The following is an 18294-nucleotide window of genomic DNA, read 5'->3' on the forward strand; positions in this document are numbered from 1 at the left end:
GGCGGTGTACATCCTGGACTGGCCGCCAGCCAATCACAGGGCACATATAGACAAACAACCATTCACACTCACATTCATACCTATGGACAATTTGGAGTCGCCAATTAACCTAGCATGTTTTTGGAATGTGGGAGGAAACCGGAGTACCCGGAGAAAACTCACACACTCACAGGGAGAAAATGCAAACTCCAAAAAAAAAATGAATCGGAATAAATCAACTACAGGTCACATATGACCAAACAGATCAGAAATGACCTGCAGTGTGAACATAGCCACTGATATATTATGTAATATTCAGTACTTAATAATCAACATATTAATGCAATTTTTGCATACTTTACTAGACCTCTCAATAAACACTTGCAGGCTGGATGTGTTTTCTTCCCTAGAGAAGTGGTTAAACAACTTTATTGACATTTCCACTGTGACCAAATGGAAGCCATGTCAACAAGTTTTTCTCCCACTTGACCCCTGACAGTCAGGAGTCCATGCTCCCCTTTGCGTTGGAGTGTGTGTTGTGCAGTGTGATGGAGGGTCCTCCAGAATATCAGCATAGAGTTATGAGACCACCTCCCGCTTATACGCCCTCTCTTGTTGGCGAGGGTGTGCTGGAAGGGGCTTGCCCTCGTGGCCACAAATCAGCAGGGAAAGCAGGCTCGTATCTTCAAAGGGTGGGCTACCACCCCACCCCGCACACATGATTTACAGCCCCCACAGAGACAAAGTTAGGCACGGCCACTGTCTTTGCACCTGGGCCTTTATCAAGCAACCAGGATGAGCTCTTTGCAGAGGACATTCAAATGTACAAGGAGCAGATTAGGCTGACTCAATCTTCTTTCGCTAGGAGAAAGAAAGAGGAGCGGGTGACTTCAAAAAGCCTTCTTTTCCCTCTGCTTCTTAAACGAGTGAAAGGCTTCGTGAGCGAACACAGCCTTGTGTATTCAAAGTGCTAATTCACAACTTATTCTTCTAATACACTCATGAAGCACTTTTAATTGTGTTAGTTCGCATTCCAAAGGCATGTTTGTAGCTTTTAATTGGGGTCCCTTTGAAATCATTGAAATGCATGACTTGTGAGGCCAACTTAAACAGTTCTCATGTGCTTGGCTGGGAGGCGGAATTTGCATTCCCGGGCCCGGGTGCTGCTCAAATAGAGGCTATTACACTAATGACGCTCCACTCTTCAAATGCAATGCATGCTTGTCATAGTTGTCATTTCAAGGATGAGCATGGATGTTGGCTCAGTGGCGTGATTTGTGTGTTTTGACCCTTGTGATTGTTTTTCTTTTTTATGGAATAAAAAAAATACACTATATTTATTTCATAAAAGAACATGCATAACAAAGAATTTGTCTATTTTGAAGATTATTGTCTCTTCCCACATTTTTTTTTTTACTGTGGAAGACCTCAATTAAAACTGGGAAGGATGCAAAAAACAGAAAAAGCTTTGCAGCAGACTAATGGGGGGGCGACGGTGTCTTTCTCCATCAAAGCACATGTCCACACTGTGTTCAAACACATTGGCAAGTCTCAGTTACTTTTTCAGATAAACTTCTTTCTCCCTGAATGAATTCTTTCATTGGCCTTTTCTGCCGTCCTCGCTTGAATCATCCTTTAATCCAGAGAAAAGGAGCCCAGGACTGGCTGTCATTTAGCGCTGCCACTGCCAGGACTGCTGGCTTAAATAAAGTCAGTGTAGCATGAATCTCATTCTGTGTGGATGTATGGCCCCGGGATGCTGAATGTTGCGTCTGGAGAGCCAGTCCTCCTACTAAACCTCCGTGCGAATGCCTGGCGACTGCACAGTTACCCACAGTAAAAAAAGACCACCCACTTAGGGTTGAGAGGGGATTTGAAGGAGCTCCCCCTGCCTGCCCATTCCTCTTCCAAGTCTTTCTGATGATAGTGTTTGCAGCCAATATTGTTACTCTTTAGCTCTGAAAGTGAGGATTCAACTCCTTATAGGATTGCATGTAGAGGTATGTGCACTTTGGCAGCAACTTTACATTCCATGTCTACTCATTATGCAAAGAAAAACTTAATCAAATATTGTATTTCATGCTTTTTAAAACAAAACATATAATAACAAGCTTAAAGTAGCACAGCCAGTATTTCCAGGTTTGGGGACCCCAAAAATATTTGAAAGCATGATTGAAAGTGGTTTTAAAAAATTTCTGCAGTTCACACATCACCAAATGACGGTCCTCGGCCAGATCCCATTGATGGCCCTTTACCGACCCATGACTAATTCAAGTGAATGGGAAATATAAGAATAACATACGTATAATCATATACGTCACTGTTACGTAACAGCAAACGCAGGTGATGTCACTCAAAATAAGGCAATTAAATCGTTACTCGTCGGGTGAATGAGAACCATGGCTTTCTCAAAAATAAGAAAAGTTGAGAAAACTGAATATTTAAAAGTGAATGGATGCATCAAAATGTGTTCTTCCAGAATGCAGTGCCAAACCACTGTGTCTCATATGCTCTGAAACTGTAAGATCGTTGACTTGATTCAGTACATTTTTCATCTAAATAGTATACATGCAAAAATGTTGTGTTGCTGCTGGATGTTTATATCTGAGTGATACTTTAAGTTTGTTATCTTCTTCATAAGAGTACGGTTAAAGATGACAATGGACAAAGCAACTCACCTCGAGTTCTGTTCTTCGCAGTGATCATTTCACTGATGACTGCTTGGAATGCTTTACAAGAACTTTACATGCTTTACACGAACCTTTACAAGAGGCATTTGGCTTGAAATTACATTATAGACGCATTGTGAAAAAGGACACTATTCTGCCAATACACAGTAAAAAAAAACAAGATTAAAAAATGAAAAACAACTCCTCTATCAAAGTTGGCACAACAGAGTAAGTCATATCTTATTTACATAATATCACATAAAGACTCCTTGACACTCATTAAGAAGCAGTTTTTAAACAATAATTGAAGGATAAACAACTCCAGAGTAATTTACACTAATCTTTCTGTGTTTTGAAGGCAATCAATCATGTTACGTACTATTCTGCAGAACTATTGACACTTTGCTCAAACCTTCACTATAATCAGAGTAAACATGCTCTGTCTCGTACACCGCCATCACTTCCGTAAATGAAGCTGAACTGCAAGAGCTAGTTAGTCATGATGGGCGACAAACCTTTGGATGGATACTGCGCTTCATCATGATTGGTAAACTTACCCCTTCAATTTGCTATGAAATGAATATGCAGACTTAAACCATAACCTTAGGGTGCACGGCGACCAAGTGGTTAGCACGCAGGCGTCACAGCGAGGAGACCCGAGTTCAATTCCACCCTCAGCCATTTCTGTGTGGAGTTTGCATGTTTTCCCAGTGCATGTGTGGGTTTTCTCCCACATTCCAAAAACATGCTAGGTTAATTGGTGACTCCAAATTGTCCATAGGTATGAATGTGAGTGTGAATGGTTGTTTGTCTATATGTGCCCTGTGATTGGCTGGCAACCAGTGTACCCTGACAGCTGGGATAGGCTCCAGCACCCCCGTGACCCTCATGAGGATAAGCGGTAGAAAATGATTGAATGAATAAACCATAACCATCCTGACTAGAAAACAGTGAAGCTCAAATGAAATGGATGCAAAGAGTGGAATAAAAGATATGTAGTATGATAATTTATCCATTTATCAATGCTCATGTCAAACTTTATTCTAATGTCACCATGCATAATACAAATTTTTCACTCAGAATTACTAGAACAACCAGGTTTATAGACAGCTACTTCCCCCTGGCCATCAGACTGCTCAATGCCAAATGAGCCTCTACCTGCCCACACGCACACGCAAAACTTTAAATTATTATTATTTATTCTAAATTATTTAAATTATTTGTACAAATTACTGTTTACACTGTACATTGTTCATATTTGATGTCATCTATTTATTCTCCACATTATTATTTATTATTATACAGGAGCCAGGCAACCACATTTCGTTGGCAATTTCACTGCTGTGTTATTGTGCAATGACAATAAAGAACGTCTATCTATCTATCCATCCATCCATCCATCTATCTATCTATCTATAAAATGAACGAACCATTGAATTATGTTCAGTATTTCATGTTAATTAACATAATAAAGTTTATGTATTTAAGTGTGCAGTAGTAGGGGGTGCATGGCTTCGGGTCAAATGTCTGAAGGGGTACGTGATGTAGATAAGGTCTCACACAGAGTCAAAATCAGGACTTGGACGATCTGAGAAAGGATGTGCTGTATGTAAAGAAATCCATTGCCTCAGCAGAAGGAAAGAGTTTTAGACGCCACATAGCCACTAAAGGGGAATGGAGGATTTCAGTTCCTTAATGTAAGTAGCTAAGCATGTCCGAAACAAACATCTACCTTTGGATAAACCTGCTGTGGCATATACGTATCTCTTTATGTGTGTATATCTTTTGATGACCCACGGTCTTTTCTCCCTTTGCCTTTGCCACTTTTCTTTGAGGCCTTGTATATTTGGATTTCCCGCTTCACTGCTCCACCCCGACATGTTCATTTGCAACTGCCCATCTCCATTTACAAGCTGTTTTTATCAACTTTTTCCACAAAACCCAACAAAACGGAGGGAGGGGAGCCTCGTCCCTATCGGGGGTGGAACACCGCCGGGAACATTGTCCATGAACTTCTCCTCATCTCCATAGCCCAGTGTTGTAGACAAACAATCTTTTCCATCTGCAGAGAACGGGGTCACAGCGTTAACAGACAGAGGAATGCTGCGGCCAGGAAATATTGTCCACCGTTGACACAGAAGTAATTTGGGTCTCACTGAGATTTCATCTGGCTCTTTTGTTGCCTCAAAGTGTTTGACCCGGAGGTCCCTGTCAGCGTCGTTCTTAATGGCAGCCCGAGCAGAGTGACAGGCCCAGAAAGTAAAACATTTTACTACTAATAGTGGGGCTCCAGAGGCTTACGCATAAATATTTAAGCTCCTCTCCCTTGTCCCAAATACTGGGGGGTCTCCATGGTGCATTTATCTATAATGCAGGAAAAAGAGCAAATATATCCGCTGGATGCCGTGCCGCCATACCGGCTTCACTTTGGCAGAGTTGTTAAATAGAATTAGCAAGCGTGTTAACTCCAACTTTTTCTTTTCATAAAGAAAGCGCCAAAGCATGTTGAGCAACCCTTGTGGGACTTAAAATATTAAACCAGCTCTCCATCCATAAGACGATTTCCTTCATATGGCAGAGAGTAAACTTCATTAAAAAGTCTATGTGGCTTGTGAAGGTGGTCTGACGTGCCTTGAATGATGGTCTCGGCAAACAAAGCTGCTACACAAGCCATCGAATTATCTCTGTCAAACTTTGGCGTAATCTGAGCTGATCCTCTTAAAAATATTTAAATGAAAACATTTGCACATCAATTGGCGCCATGGCAACGCAGTGTGTATTCTTCTCAGGGGTGCCTCTTTAACACAGAGCTTTAGAAAAGCACATCTCCTTCTGTTGTGTTGACAAACAACAAAACAAACAATATTAAATGGAGGAGCTGGGCTTTTTCACACCATTGATGGATAGAAGATCAGAAAGGCGGAGGCAAATGGAGTTGAATGAACACTCAAGTTGGAGACGTGGGTAATTATATGATTGGTGCTCTGGGATGTGTCGTTATGCACGGGCTATAAAGCCCACTGAGAGCGAATCCAATGCAGGACCCTTCATAAATATTCACTGAGCCACCTCATCAGTACTTTATGGCTGCATATTATTGCTAGCCATGCTGAGCCCTGGGAGGAGCACCTCGCCCCCTGGTGGCAGAACAATAAATTAGCCTGAACTTGAAATCACACACTGATGCCTTCTTGAATACATTATTGAACCACCCCCCCAAAAAAACTGTATTTGTGTGGGTGTATAGCAACACAAATGTGATTGTGTTTGTGGAAATAATAGGGCTTCCGCTGTACTTCCTTTTGCATTCTGGGAAAACAAGAAACACAGTGTATTAATATAGCTGCTGGCCTAATTAGGTTTTGGATGGTGGATTAATTAATTTGTTGCTAATAGGCACAAACATGAGAAAACAAACTTTACTTTAACGCTGGGCTGCACACATCTAAGTAAGTAATGTAAATTATGCAGATTGTGTTGGTTATTCTGACAAAGAGGTTTTTGTAAGAGGTGCTTTAAAAGATTGCTTCTTCCTGGCATTTTATCAATTGCACACTCACATAAATAAATCACCAGACACCTTTAAATTATGAGACTGCTTTGCTCAAACAAATACTGTGTCGTGATTAATGATATGGATTGTTCACAAAGGATTTAATGTCATCATTTACATGTCGGCTGTGTAGTACATCTCATGCACTCATTTAGTGAGTGACGCAGTTCAAATATTAGTCTTAAAACTGTCATTCAAATTATTATTCAGACTTTGCATGATGCGGCTGTTGTCCTCTGCAACTTTTCTGTAGTTTGCTTTCCTGCAAGAAAGTGGATCTGTGTGATGCAACCCCGATGAAGATATGGTGCAGTCACAGCCTCGTAACTCTGCTGCAATACATGCCTGCAATCTCAGCCCCCCCCTGGTCTTCTGTATAAAATGTGCTTTAATCAGCGGAGCATCAATTAAGAGCCAACAGTTGGAAATAAAATGTCACCTCGCCGTTTCAGGGAGAAGCTTTCTCCCCTCAAGGTTTCAAATGGAGAACTTTCAAATCCTTTCTTATGGTAATTTTCTGATTGTGCTGCGTACTACAACACACATTATCATTGACTTCAGGGGGGGATAATTATGTTTGCAAAGTTTTCAAACTCGGGGAAATTAACACCAAACAGTTGCAACTAAAACGCGACAACTCTAACATGTTTTTACCCATAAAGCTTGTGTTTCAACTAAGTTTTGTCTTTGGAAATAGCACTGGTTGCCGCTTTGTCGACAGATTTTGGAACAAGGGTCACCTGTGTTGACTTTGGTTTGCTCACACAAAGTAGGAATATGTAGTTCATCAAGTAAATAGCATCCACCATATCTGATCAGTAAATAGTCACATCCATACGGAAACGGATGGTGAAAATTGTTACACATAAGGCATACCTACATGTAGCATTGTAAAAAGACACACACAGAACCACTTGGTATACCAAAACAGTTTTCTCCTTGACCAAAACCCACTATGTCGACAAAACGTTCTGCACCAACAACGGCACCTGCGGTCGCACCCAGAAGGCAGACGAAGATGCTAACCATCACATAACCATTTTATATCCAACCAACAACCATTCGATATACTGCACTTATTTTAAAATAGTGAGAAAATGTTCATGCTTGCCTGAGAAAAGTCTATAGTGCATGTTGATGGGCTTTTACAGCATATAATAATTGTAAAAAAATAACTCCTTTGTAGATTTTTTTATAATGTAACTTCCAAGATAGGCTGCACGGCAACCGAGTGATTAGCGCGCAGGCCACACAGCTAGGAGACCCGAGTTCGATTCCACCCTCGGCCATCTCTGTGTGGAGTTTGCATGTTCTCCCCGTGCATGCGTGGGTTTTCTCCGGGTACTCCGGTTTCCTCCCACATTCCAAAAACATGCTAGGTTAATTGGCGACTCCAAATTGTCCATAGGTATGAATGTGAGTGTGAATGGTTGTTTGTCTATATGTGCCCTGTGATTGGCTGGCGACCAGTGCAGGCTGTACCCCGCCTCTCACCCAAAGACAGCTGGGATAGGCTCCAGCATGCCTGCGACCCTCGTGAGGATAAGCGGTAGAAAATGAATGAATGAATGAATAAACCATAACCATCAAAAGCTGATGATAGTAATAAAAAAAGTTTGATAAAGTTAGTTCAGTGGTACCCCAAAAAATTTGACTAAAACCGTCTGAAAACAGGGGCAATTTTCCTCATAGTTTAATAAAATTAATCCATAATCTATAATAAGGTAAATTCAAATACTCGTTTCCAGTCACCCAAATGCTTTGGGCACTCAATTTTGCGGAACATTGTAGTACAGGGTAAATGGACTAGTTTGTTCCTGCAATACTGTACGAGAATCGGAATTTGGTAAAAAAAAAGTGTAATGCATGTCAATACTATATTTATTTTTTATATTATTTATAGTCCTATTTATAGTTATTCTCCTTCTATTAGTTATAATATATATATATATATATAAAAGAAACGGATGACCCTGACAAAGGCAGGCACATTGTTAGCTGTGTTTTGGGTTTTGCACGTAACGTTGAATATTTCACTATGGCTGGTGGTAATATTGCAGTAGTTTCAGACCAAACTGTGGAAATTGGGACTGGTTGTTGGAGAATAGCCAGTTTGCTTCCCAAGTACTACTGCGGTGCCCTTGAGCAAAGAACACTTCCCTCCTCCCTCTCCTCTAAAACCGCTCAAGGCATTTGTTCATGTGCACCCCCCTCAATCTGACGTCTCTCTTTGTGCATGGGCGTACCTCTGGCCAATTCTATCACATTCAATAATTGAGTGAAAAATATAAAAAATTCAAATTTCCCCTCTCAGAGCGCAAAAAAAAGAGATTTCTAAACATGGGTTTTATTTTGTAATAGACATTGAGGCATCCATGCAAACACCATATGGTGAGGCCATCCCTTTATGTCCACCGGGTCCAAATAATGGCTTTGGACTGAACAATGCTGAGGTGGCCCGGCGCAGTACAGTATATCAGCCTCGTGGTGCCCATGTCATAATTCTCCAAAGTTAAACAGCCATAAACGGCTTGAGAACTCTGACCTTCACAATCTAACTAAGCAAGAGAAGCCAATGATGTGGAACAGACCCATCTAGGCAGCCCCATGATGATAAACTATGCCCCCAGCTTTGCTAAAAAATAACTGTATGTCTTCTGTGACATATATAGTGCCAGCATTTCAATACGATCCCAATTTATTTTGCACTAAAATGGTTTATTGTCGGCAGTAAAGCATGTGCAGCAGGAGGCGGAAGGACGCGGCTGCCTCGGTGCAGCGAGCGTGGCTCAAAGGCACATTGTTCTCTTTGCAGCTTGAGAGCGCGGCGCGGTGCCTGCGAGAAGGCCGTAAAAAACTATCAAAACTTATAAAGCTTATCATTAGTCTGCCTCTTGTCACTCACTTTACTCACGGTGAGCTGTTTTCCTCTGACGACTTCCTGCAAACTTAGGAACGACTTCCATATTGAGCGAGAGGGAAGAAACAATTGAACTTCCACTGTATCAGAGACATTTTAGAACAACCCCCTCTCTTTCTCTGCTACAAACACACACACACACACACACAAATCCAATGAATTTACAGACGTTTAGGCTCTCAAGCGGTATTTGTCACTTTGTGTCAAAAAAGTCATCACAGGGATAAAAAGGAAAAATCGCTTTTGTGCGCCGTGAGGCTATTCCATGATACAGGGTCATTTACAATCCTATATCCTATTCAGACGGCAAGCAGACGAGAGAGCCGTGCATCTTTCACTATGCCGTGCCCTTCACACTTGTCATAGCACCACCATAAACAGCATCCATTACAATTGATGCTGCTGAGGGAAAGGCTTGGCTGTATGCAGAGGAGCCTGGAGCTAGGGCATCCTTTGCTCCCAAATAGATGTGTTTTACAAGTCGGATTCTTGTCACCAGCTCTGCGTTCTCAGCAGGAATTATAGTTTGCAGCAAACGGCCCTATAATGAATGAATAATGTAGTGTTTAGTGAGAGGCTGCTCTTATTTGTAGAGGAAATCTTTACGGCTGTGTAATTAATCATAATTAAGAAGATTCTGACAAGAGCTGAGGGAGCCAGCAGACAGAGCTGCCTCTCCAAATTCCCACCGAGGGCTGCAGGAAACGATGGGAAGAGGCGGCTAATGAGATCCATTTCCAGTAGGTCTTGTTATGATCTTTGCTTTCTTTTGTGCCAAGGCTCATCATTTGGAGGAGAAGGAGGAGGAGGAGGAGGAGGAGGAGGAGGGGGGGTTATACAACCGCTGGCTGGAGAAAAGAGAGGACGCGCACCTCCTTGTTTCTATAGACCTCCTCTGCCGGATCTATTACATTGTACCTCACAAGGCTAAGTACCATTTAATTTAGTCGCCCTCACGTATTTATCATCTTCTGGTGATTTATGAGGTTAGAATCTCCACACTGGAAATGCAGGGTATATCATTGCTGTGCTGGTTATGCTGAACTTCACACAATGGAGGCGAAATCTTCCTCAGGATTAATCAATTAAGTCGTTAAATTAGTCCTGCAGCTAGGGATGGACATAGCAATTGATTAATCAATTAACTGATTATTGATGGAGTGAAAATGCACTTTTTAGTGGCATTTCATATGCCCACAATGTGCTACACTACACACTTCGGGTCGTGTCCGGCCATGCGAGCTGCCGCTGCATGTCACATTCATTAATAAAATGGCACAACGCTGGGTTGTTAGCGTTGTTAGCTTAGGTGCTTGCAGTCGTTTTTCCTCCTCCTATACAAAGAAAGAAATACAGTCGTCCCTGTTTATTGCAGTTAAGTGCTTCCAGACCATAAGTGAATTTCCGCAAAGTAGGATTCATTCATTCATTAATTTTGTACCGCTTATCCTCACAAGGGTCAGGGGCGTGCTGGAGCCTATCCCAGCTTTCTTCGGGTGAGAGGCGTGGTACACCCTGGACTGGTCGCCAGCCAATCACAGGGCACATATAGACAAACAACCATTCACACTCACATTCATACCTATGGACAATTTGGAGTGGCCAATTAACCTAGCATGTTTTTGGAATGTGGGAGGAAACCGGAGTCCCCGGAGAAAACCCATGCAAAAACTCCACATAAAGATGCCAGAGGGTGGAATCGCGCTAACCACTCCTCCAACGTGCAGCCTAAGTAGGATTCAATGTTAATAAATTGCATGGTTTTGCAGTTAGAGTATAGAAAACCTGTATGACGTTCTACTGCAAATATGACTTTTACCATCATTAGAGACCTGCAGACATGAAATATTGTAACACCCCTATAATCACTCCTATTATTCTTTGCTTACAACTCATTTTTTCTTTCCATTCATATGCATTTGAAATGGTTTTCTGCATGCAAAACTATCATAAAATTAAAAAATATATATTTATATATATATATATAATATAATATTATATATGTTTATATTTTTGGGTGTCTGGAATAGTTACATTAATTATTTGTTATGAGAAAAAAAATGATATTGTATGGTTCGGTTTGTGTTGGACCTTTTAGTACAGATTGACCCTGGATCGGAGTTATCCTTAACAACCTATGTACTTATTTATATAGGACTTAACAATGAAAGCACTAATAACAATACACAAATCTGTTGTGTTGATATAAGCCACTCGAGTTTGACCTCAATGTTGTTTTCTTTACATGTGAACTTGTTAAAAGGCTCCCATTCTCAAATTACGCCGCTCGAGAAAGCAGCGCTGACAGAGGTCAGTGATCCTGACATCAAGGAAAGTTTGTGGGTGACTTGTCAGCGTCGGCTCGTGTGTGTGTGTCTGTCTCAAGTGTGACTGTTTTATTAAAGTCCCGCAACTATTCCAAGTGTTTTAAATGAAGAGGCACTTGAATGATGAATTAACTCATCCTTCATTCCACCTCTCTAATTTTCTTTTTGTAAAAAAAAACAAAATGAGCTTGTCGGTCATTTGCTCCCTGCCGTGCTGTGCTGTCAATCAATTGCCTTTGACAAAGTGAGCTTACCATGTGCAGCAGCTGCTCACTTGCAGGCCAATGCCCTGAGAGCATGCATACTGTCCTGACCCCGTCATGTCTCACTGCGGTCACAAGCAATAACAACTTGAATAATTCAGCTCCCACTTAAGTCTCCAGGGATCAGCCTTACAGCACGAGGACGAATAGACTCACCGTCGTTTTACACATGAACCACTTTACAATGTTTAAATCCATGTTTTGAGTTAATAGTGCAGATATTTATTGTGATAAATGGTGCGGCACATGGCATATTTGCAGTGAAGAGTGCTGATTTGTTGAGTGATGTCGGAGAGATGTCCCACTTGGCGACGAGCTGAATTGTGTTTGATTTCATAAATAATTGCAGTCATCTGGGACCTGCATTGTTTTAGGCTTAACTGTGTTGTTTACCCACGCCGCATATGTTGGAGGGAGAGACGCTGTTGTGGATACACATCCAGCCTGGAGGAATCTTACCCAGGGCCCGTGCACGCTTGGCACGTGTATTAAAGTCTTTTTTCCCGGCATGTGTGTGAATTGGGAGCCAACTTGAAAGGAAGGGGAGGAAAACAACATGCATCCATGTACTTGAGGTATTAAGGCAAAGCTGTGAGCAAACACATCCGTAGTTAATGAGGCCCGGCATCTGGAGCAATAATTGGAATTCATCAGCCTTACGCTCTGTCGCCGTGACGACCACTGAAGAGTAAGAAGGTGCCTTTTTCTTAGTGTTAACAAATTAACCATCACAGACGTGCACGCTGAAAAGAGAGAGGTGATTGATTGCTCCCATGTTGTCATCCCGTCAGGAGAGGATACATGAAAGATGTAGAACATCGGCGCCTCTGGCCTGAATTCCACTTTCACTAACACAAGTAGAAATTCCACGAAAAAATAAGCAGTAACTTTTTCCCGGCCTTGTGACCCCAAGAGTTTTGCATTTCTTTTTGGAAGAGGTGTGGTGCTCACTTACAGTAGTACAGTGAGGGAATCTCTAGTGTGTGTGTGTGTGTGTGTGTGTGTTTGTGTGTGTGTGTGTGAGCTGAGAGGCCGTGCAGGGGGAGCGAGGAAGCTTCCTGTGCCTAAGATGAAAGCGAGTGGAGGTGGAGTTGTGGGTGCAGGTGCTTGAGTCTGCATGTACACTCTGGCGGGACCGCTATGTCCCTATTATGGTTGAATGCAGCAAGCTCAATGGTCTCCAGAAAAGGGGGGGAAAAAGAACAGCAGTGCAGTTAAAGCGGCATGGTGCCAATTAGCACGGAGCAGGCGGACATATGCCTCTGAAAAATCCTGATGAAAGTGCATATTGATGTCATAAATTAGCCCGACACAATAGATTGTTGGGGTGTTTGTGTGTAAATGTTTAATTAACCCGCTTGCTCGACATTGTTGTTGCGCTTTGCATCCGAGGAATCAATCTACTTAGCGTACCGTTTAACAATGCAAGACCCGCCTTGTGTGACACGTTCATTGGGGACAGGCGAGCAGTTGTTAATGTCTTTAAATTAACAAAGCCATTAACCCAATGTGATAATGGCTGCATTCCGTGTGTATGGGCAGGTTGGCCAAGGACAATAACCTTGGTCTAATTCTCTTTATGGCGCCAGGTGAATTATTTGCACCTTGATGGTCACTGACAACTTGAAATAAGATGCTGCTGATTGAGGGAGCATTCCAACAAGCTGCGCTGAATCAGGAAAAGAATCCTCTAATAGGAATGTGATTAAATTCTAAGTAATTGTGCCACAGCAGGAAATGAAGCAGTTTATTGTTGTTCCTCAGCGCTTCTTTGCTAATTGCTTATGCTAAGAAGGCTATGTTGTCATAGCTGTGTTGTTTATTTGTTTCTTGGGTGTTTGGAGGCGTCAGGAGGACACATTGGATGGACAAGATAACCAAGTTATGGATGGATGGATGGATGGATGGATAGATAGAGAGAGAGAAAGAGAGAGAGAAAGAGAGAGAGAGAGAGAGAGAGAGAGAGAGAGGATGGATGGATGTATGGAGAGAGAAAGAGAGCGAGAGAGGATGGATGGAGAGAAAGATAGATAGATAGATAGATAGATAGATAGATAGATAGATAGATAGATAGATAGATAGATAGATAGATAGATAGATAGATAGATAGATAGATAGATAGATAGATAGATAGATAGATAGATAGATAGATAGATAGATAGATAGATAGATAGATAGATAGATAGATAGATAGATAGATAGATAGATAGATAGATAGATAGATAGATAGATAATGTATCATAATACAGAAGAATAAGTGCAAATATGTATTCAAGTATTTCGTCATCACGTGAATATTTGACAGATTGCGACTTTTTATTCTTTCCAGTGCCACCAGTGAGTGTGTACACCCCCATTCATCCACAGATCACAGAGGGAGCCGTGATGACCCCATCCCAGAGGACCCTGCTGTTTTGCCTGCAAGGTAAAGAAGTGGGATGCAGAGGAGTTTTTTTTTCCTTTTTGGGGATTTAATCACCCAGCTCTGCAGTGCACGTTGCACAAGGAGGAGATCGCAATTATAACGCCTGACGTGCGGCCTGCTGTCCTGCTTGTGTGCTGGTGTATTCCCCGGGGCGTCGTAGGGAGACGGGTGGCGGGGGGCACCATGAAAGGGAGACAAAATCCCCCCTGTGGACATGTACAGCTTATCACTGTGCACTCCAGCCACGGTGGTGGATGCCGTTTGGGCAGTAAACACTTGAAAAGGAGGCGCAGAGCGCTTTTGTTTTCTTGTTTTTCCTCCCAATCTCAGCTGTGGACGTCCACAGTTTACCTTTCTGCTTCCAACCAGCGTGATTACACTGCTTTGTATCCAGTGGTTTGCTTTAATATACACATGAATGCCTCACAGTCCAGATTCCAAATAGCACTCTTACTATATTGTTTATCCTGAGTGGCGAGCATACAGCATTATGATACAATATTGATATTTCCATAAATAAGTACCCACCCAACCCCTCCACAAAACTGCATCTGTCAGACTTCTCACAGCGTGACGAACTAGCACGACAACTTTTCATATCGGATCAATCCTACTAGGAATATTGTTGTTTATTGGCAAACATCCTGACACATCATCATACAGAATGAGGCGACCATGAATAATTAATATCCTCTCAGACAAAATATTCACTCGCGCTCCAATAGTGTTTACTCCCCTGCAGTCTTCCACACTGAGGGTAACCTCTGCCGTTCTAAAGAGCTCTGAGCCCGCCGCACAATGCAGAGAAGTTACAAGAGGCACAGTAACAACATGAAAGCAGCAGGAAATAGATCAGTAAATATACCGCAGCGCTGTTTAAAGAGTGCCTCAATAACACATGGATTGTGTTTTTGGAGTGTTTGGAGGGGAAAAAAATAGTGCAGTGGCTGTAGAAAAGCTGTGGTTACACCTGCAAACAGGTGATGGCAATCTTGGAAAAACTCTCAATCTCCGCCTACTGTTGGGAAATTGCACATTTCTTGTTGTAAATCATGTGTAATAAATATAAGCATAAACAACAGCTGTAATGTGCAACAATAATAAAAGATGTTACCTCTAAAGTGGAACATAATTTGTGAACAATACAACCTCTATTACTTACACTACAGGCACATTTGATACAAATGTAAAATAAAATGCTTTTCTAAGTACTCAAATATGATGTTAAATATATATACTATAATAAAAATATCCATATATATTCATTATGAATATAAATTACATTTCAATGTCAGTCTTTGAATAATGAAGGTGTAATAGAAAGGTATTTTGACATTCTGTGTAAAAACAACGTAAACATAAACATCATAAAAGCACAAAAGCTTTCATTAAAAGTGACAAAAATAATGTTTGCACACACACTGCTTACACTGGTAGTACTACTACTGCTACTAAGCAGTAAGTATGTGTACAAACATCATCTAAAATGGCAAGGCAATTGCCATAGCAACCCTTGATGAGCCTACATTATATTAGCGTTGCTATGGCAATGAGGGAAAAGCTATCCTTGCTACAAATAATTTAGGAAAAAAAGGTTTTTCATTATATAGTTAATATTTTTGTTGTTTTTTTTCTGCCATATTTAGGATTTTGAATTTTCTGTGCATTGGGGCACTCATGTTGCAAGAAAAAAATGATTTTGAGTTTACTATTTTATGCTATTTGTAGTTGTGCTTGAGTCCACACGCGCTACCGTGGCCCTGCTATTGTTGGGTGTGTTTGTTTAGGCTCTGCACCAGCCGCTAACAATGATTTGATTCACTGGCACCAAGGATTTACGGCTGTCCTCCTTCCCAATTCTGAGCGTGGCCTATATTTATTTTCCGCCACATGAATTATATTGGCGCCACATGGCTGTTGTTGCACCTCGGTTTTCGCCTTAAACCAACGCACATCCAAGTGAATGCCGGAGCGAGCGTAACCCAGTTGGGTCGTGCAGACGGTGCACAGCTGAATATCAAGATGGCTGCTGACTGATTGACTTATGGAAGCTGGTGCAGCCCTGGGGGAGACGTCTTTGTGGGAGAACTGACACTCCCCTTGTAACCGTCTCGGAAGTCAATGCTATCATACTGTCAAACTCCGAACTTCCCGCATCTCTTTCATTCCCCATCATCCACCCCCCATCCCTCCTTCCTCGTCTCTGCATTCAAAATGATTCCCACAGCCTACAGCTACGAGCGCAGACTTTTAGTGCACGTCCGCCGTAGACGGGAAGCGCGTGGGGGGGGGGGCGCATCCTGGGCCTCGCTCACCAGGGAAAGTGACAGCCTGGATAATTGGCACTAATCAAGTGACTGCAAGTATTGAGAGAATGTCACTTTGGACTCGCAGAGAGGAACGGTGTTGACCGAAAGAGGTAGCGCCCAAGGCCCTCCGCTCTCCTACAATGTATTCTGTCAATCCAGCAAGTGTGACAGTCATCATGCAAGCAGTGCAGTCCGATCTTTGGTCAATATGCAAAGAAGAAAGAGAAAGAGAAGAAAAACGAGGGAGCGATGGGGAGGGGGTGGGAGACGGAGACGTTTCCTCTTTCACATGAAAACTAGGATGTTATGGAGAGAGTGCTACATTATTCTTTTTTAACATTTCTCTCACAGCGATGGCTTTGAATTACAGAGGACTTTTTTTTGTCGAGAGCAAGAAGGAGATGAATCAAAAATTCATCTGAAGAAGTTGTGCGCAGGGCGAGCAGAATGTACCTCTGGTGGAACCAACATTTGCAAAAGTTCTATCTCCTTAAGCAATTATTAGCGGTGATAGTTTGACATGTGCAAGAGTTGTCAACAACTCACTTTAAACAAAGTACAAAGCAGAAATAAACAGTGCCGTGGGCAAAATTAACTTAGGGGACGAGCCACCTCATGAATTATAAACGACCATCTATTACTGCAGCGAGCGCCTCCAACAGGAGGCCTCATTCACTGGGAGAAACTAACCTATTTTCAACACATCTGAAAGTCAAGTGACAGCCGGGCACCAAAGAATGCAGTTCAGGGAAAGATCACTCTCTTATTTAGTAAACCAGTTGTGTAATTTATAAATCGTGCCAAACTAACCATGCAGTGCCCTCGGGGGGTTTCAGTCATCTGCTCGACACATTTGCCTCCTAACTGCCATTCACGTGCAAATTAATTCCCCTCGCAGAGCGTCTTTTAATCCATCTCATTAGCAAAGTGGCCTATAGATAAAAAGCCCATGTTTTATCTTTTTAATCCGCGCCTCCCTAATGCAGCCTGGAAATAATTGAAATGATGTCAACGGCCATCCCATCCAGTGAGTCGGACCGATTTTGACACGGACTTTAATTTGTCCTCTTTGAGCTCCGCTGTGGATCCACGCCCCGTCACAGAGCGCTTTGAATCTCTGGAGAAGTTGGGAACTCATTCACAGGTTTGGGTTAGTGCTTGATACATACCTTCAGAGTATTTCCGTTGCCACAATTCTCAAGGTGGAGACACGGCACACATCTCCTGACCTGAGATGACAAAGAAAAGGGACCAGGGAAGATCCCAGATGGAGCTGTGTGGCAGCCACGAGGAGTCTGTCTGGTCAACATTGATAAAAAAAAAAGATGGTGGCATGTCTTGACGAGGGACTCTGTGTCTGTGTGCGCCCTTTGGGCTACGTCTCAGCGATGTGGTGAGATGTCTGGATTGGCACCTCTCTGGATGTTCGAAACCGCTGGAGAACCGAAGAAGAATGAACCACTCACTCCCAGTAGAACAACGCAGTACATACCGAAGGCTCGGCTGTGGAGGAAATAGAAGCAGAAAGTCAATTAAAAAAGAACACTCAGGCAGAATTATACAAAATCCAGATTTAAAATTAAGACGCTAATTTCAATCTGTGTTTATTAGGACGTTTTTTAGTGGTTCAGTTTGGCAAATGAGGAAGAAGTGGAACCTGAACTTTAAAGCAGGGGCAACCGCAAGGGACCAGGACAATTGACAGTGGAGGGCTGGCATCTGGCGACCTGGGGAAGGAAACTCACAGCCTCCCTGTAGTTTGAGGCGAGTTCCTGGTGGGTGTCGAGTGGAGGGTGGGAGAGATCAATACACAAACCAAGATAAAAATATGCACCAAAATTTATTCCCG

Source organism: Doryrhamphus excisus, linkage group LG1 (assembly GCF_037039965.1).
Source record: "Doryrhamphus excisus strain RoL-2023G ecotype Guam linkage group LG1, RoL_Dexc_Guam_v1.1, whole genome shotgun sequence".
Taxonomy (NCBI): domain Eukaryota; kingdom Metazoa; phylum Chordata; class Actinopteri; order Syngnathiformes; family Syngnathidae; genus Doryrhamphus; species Doryrhamphus excisus.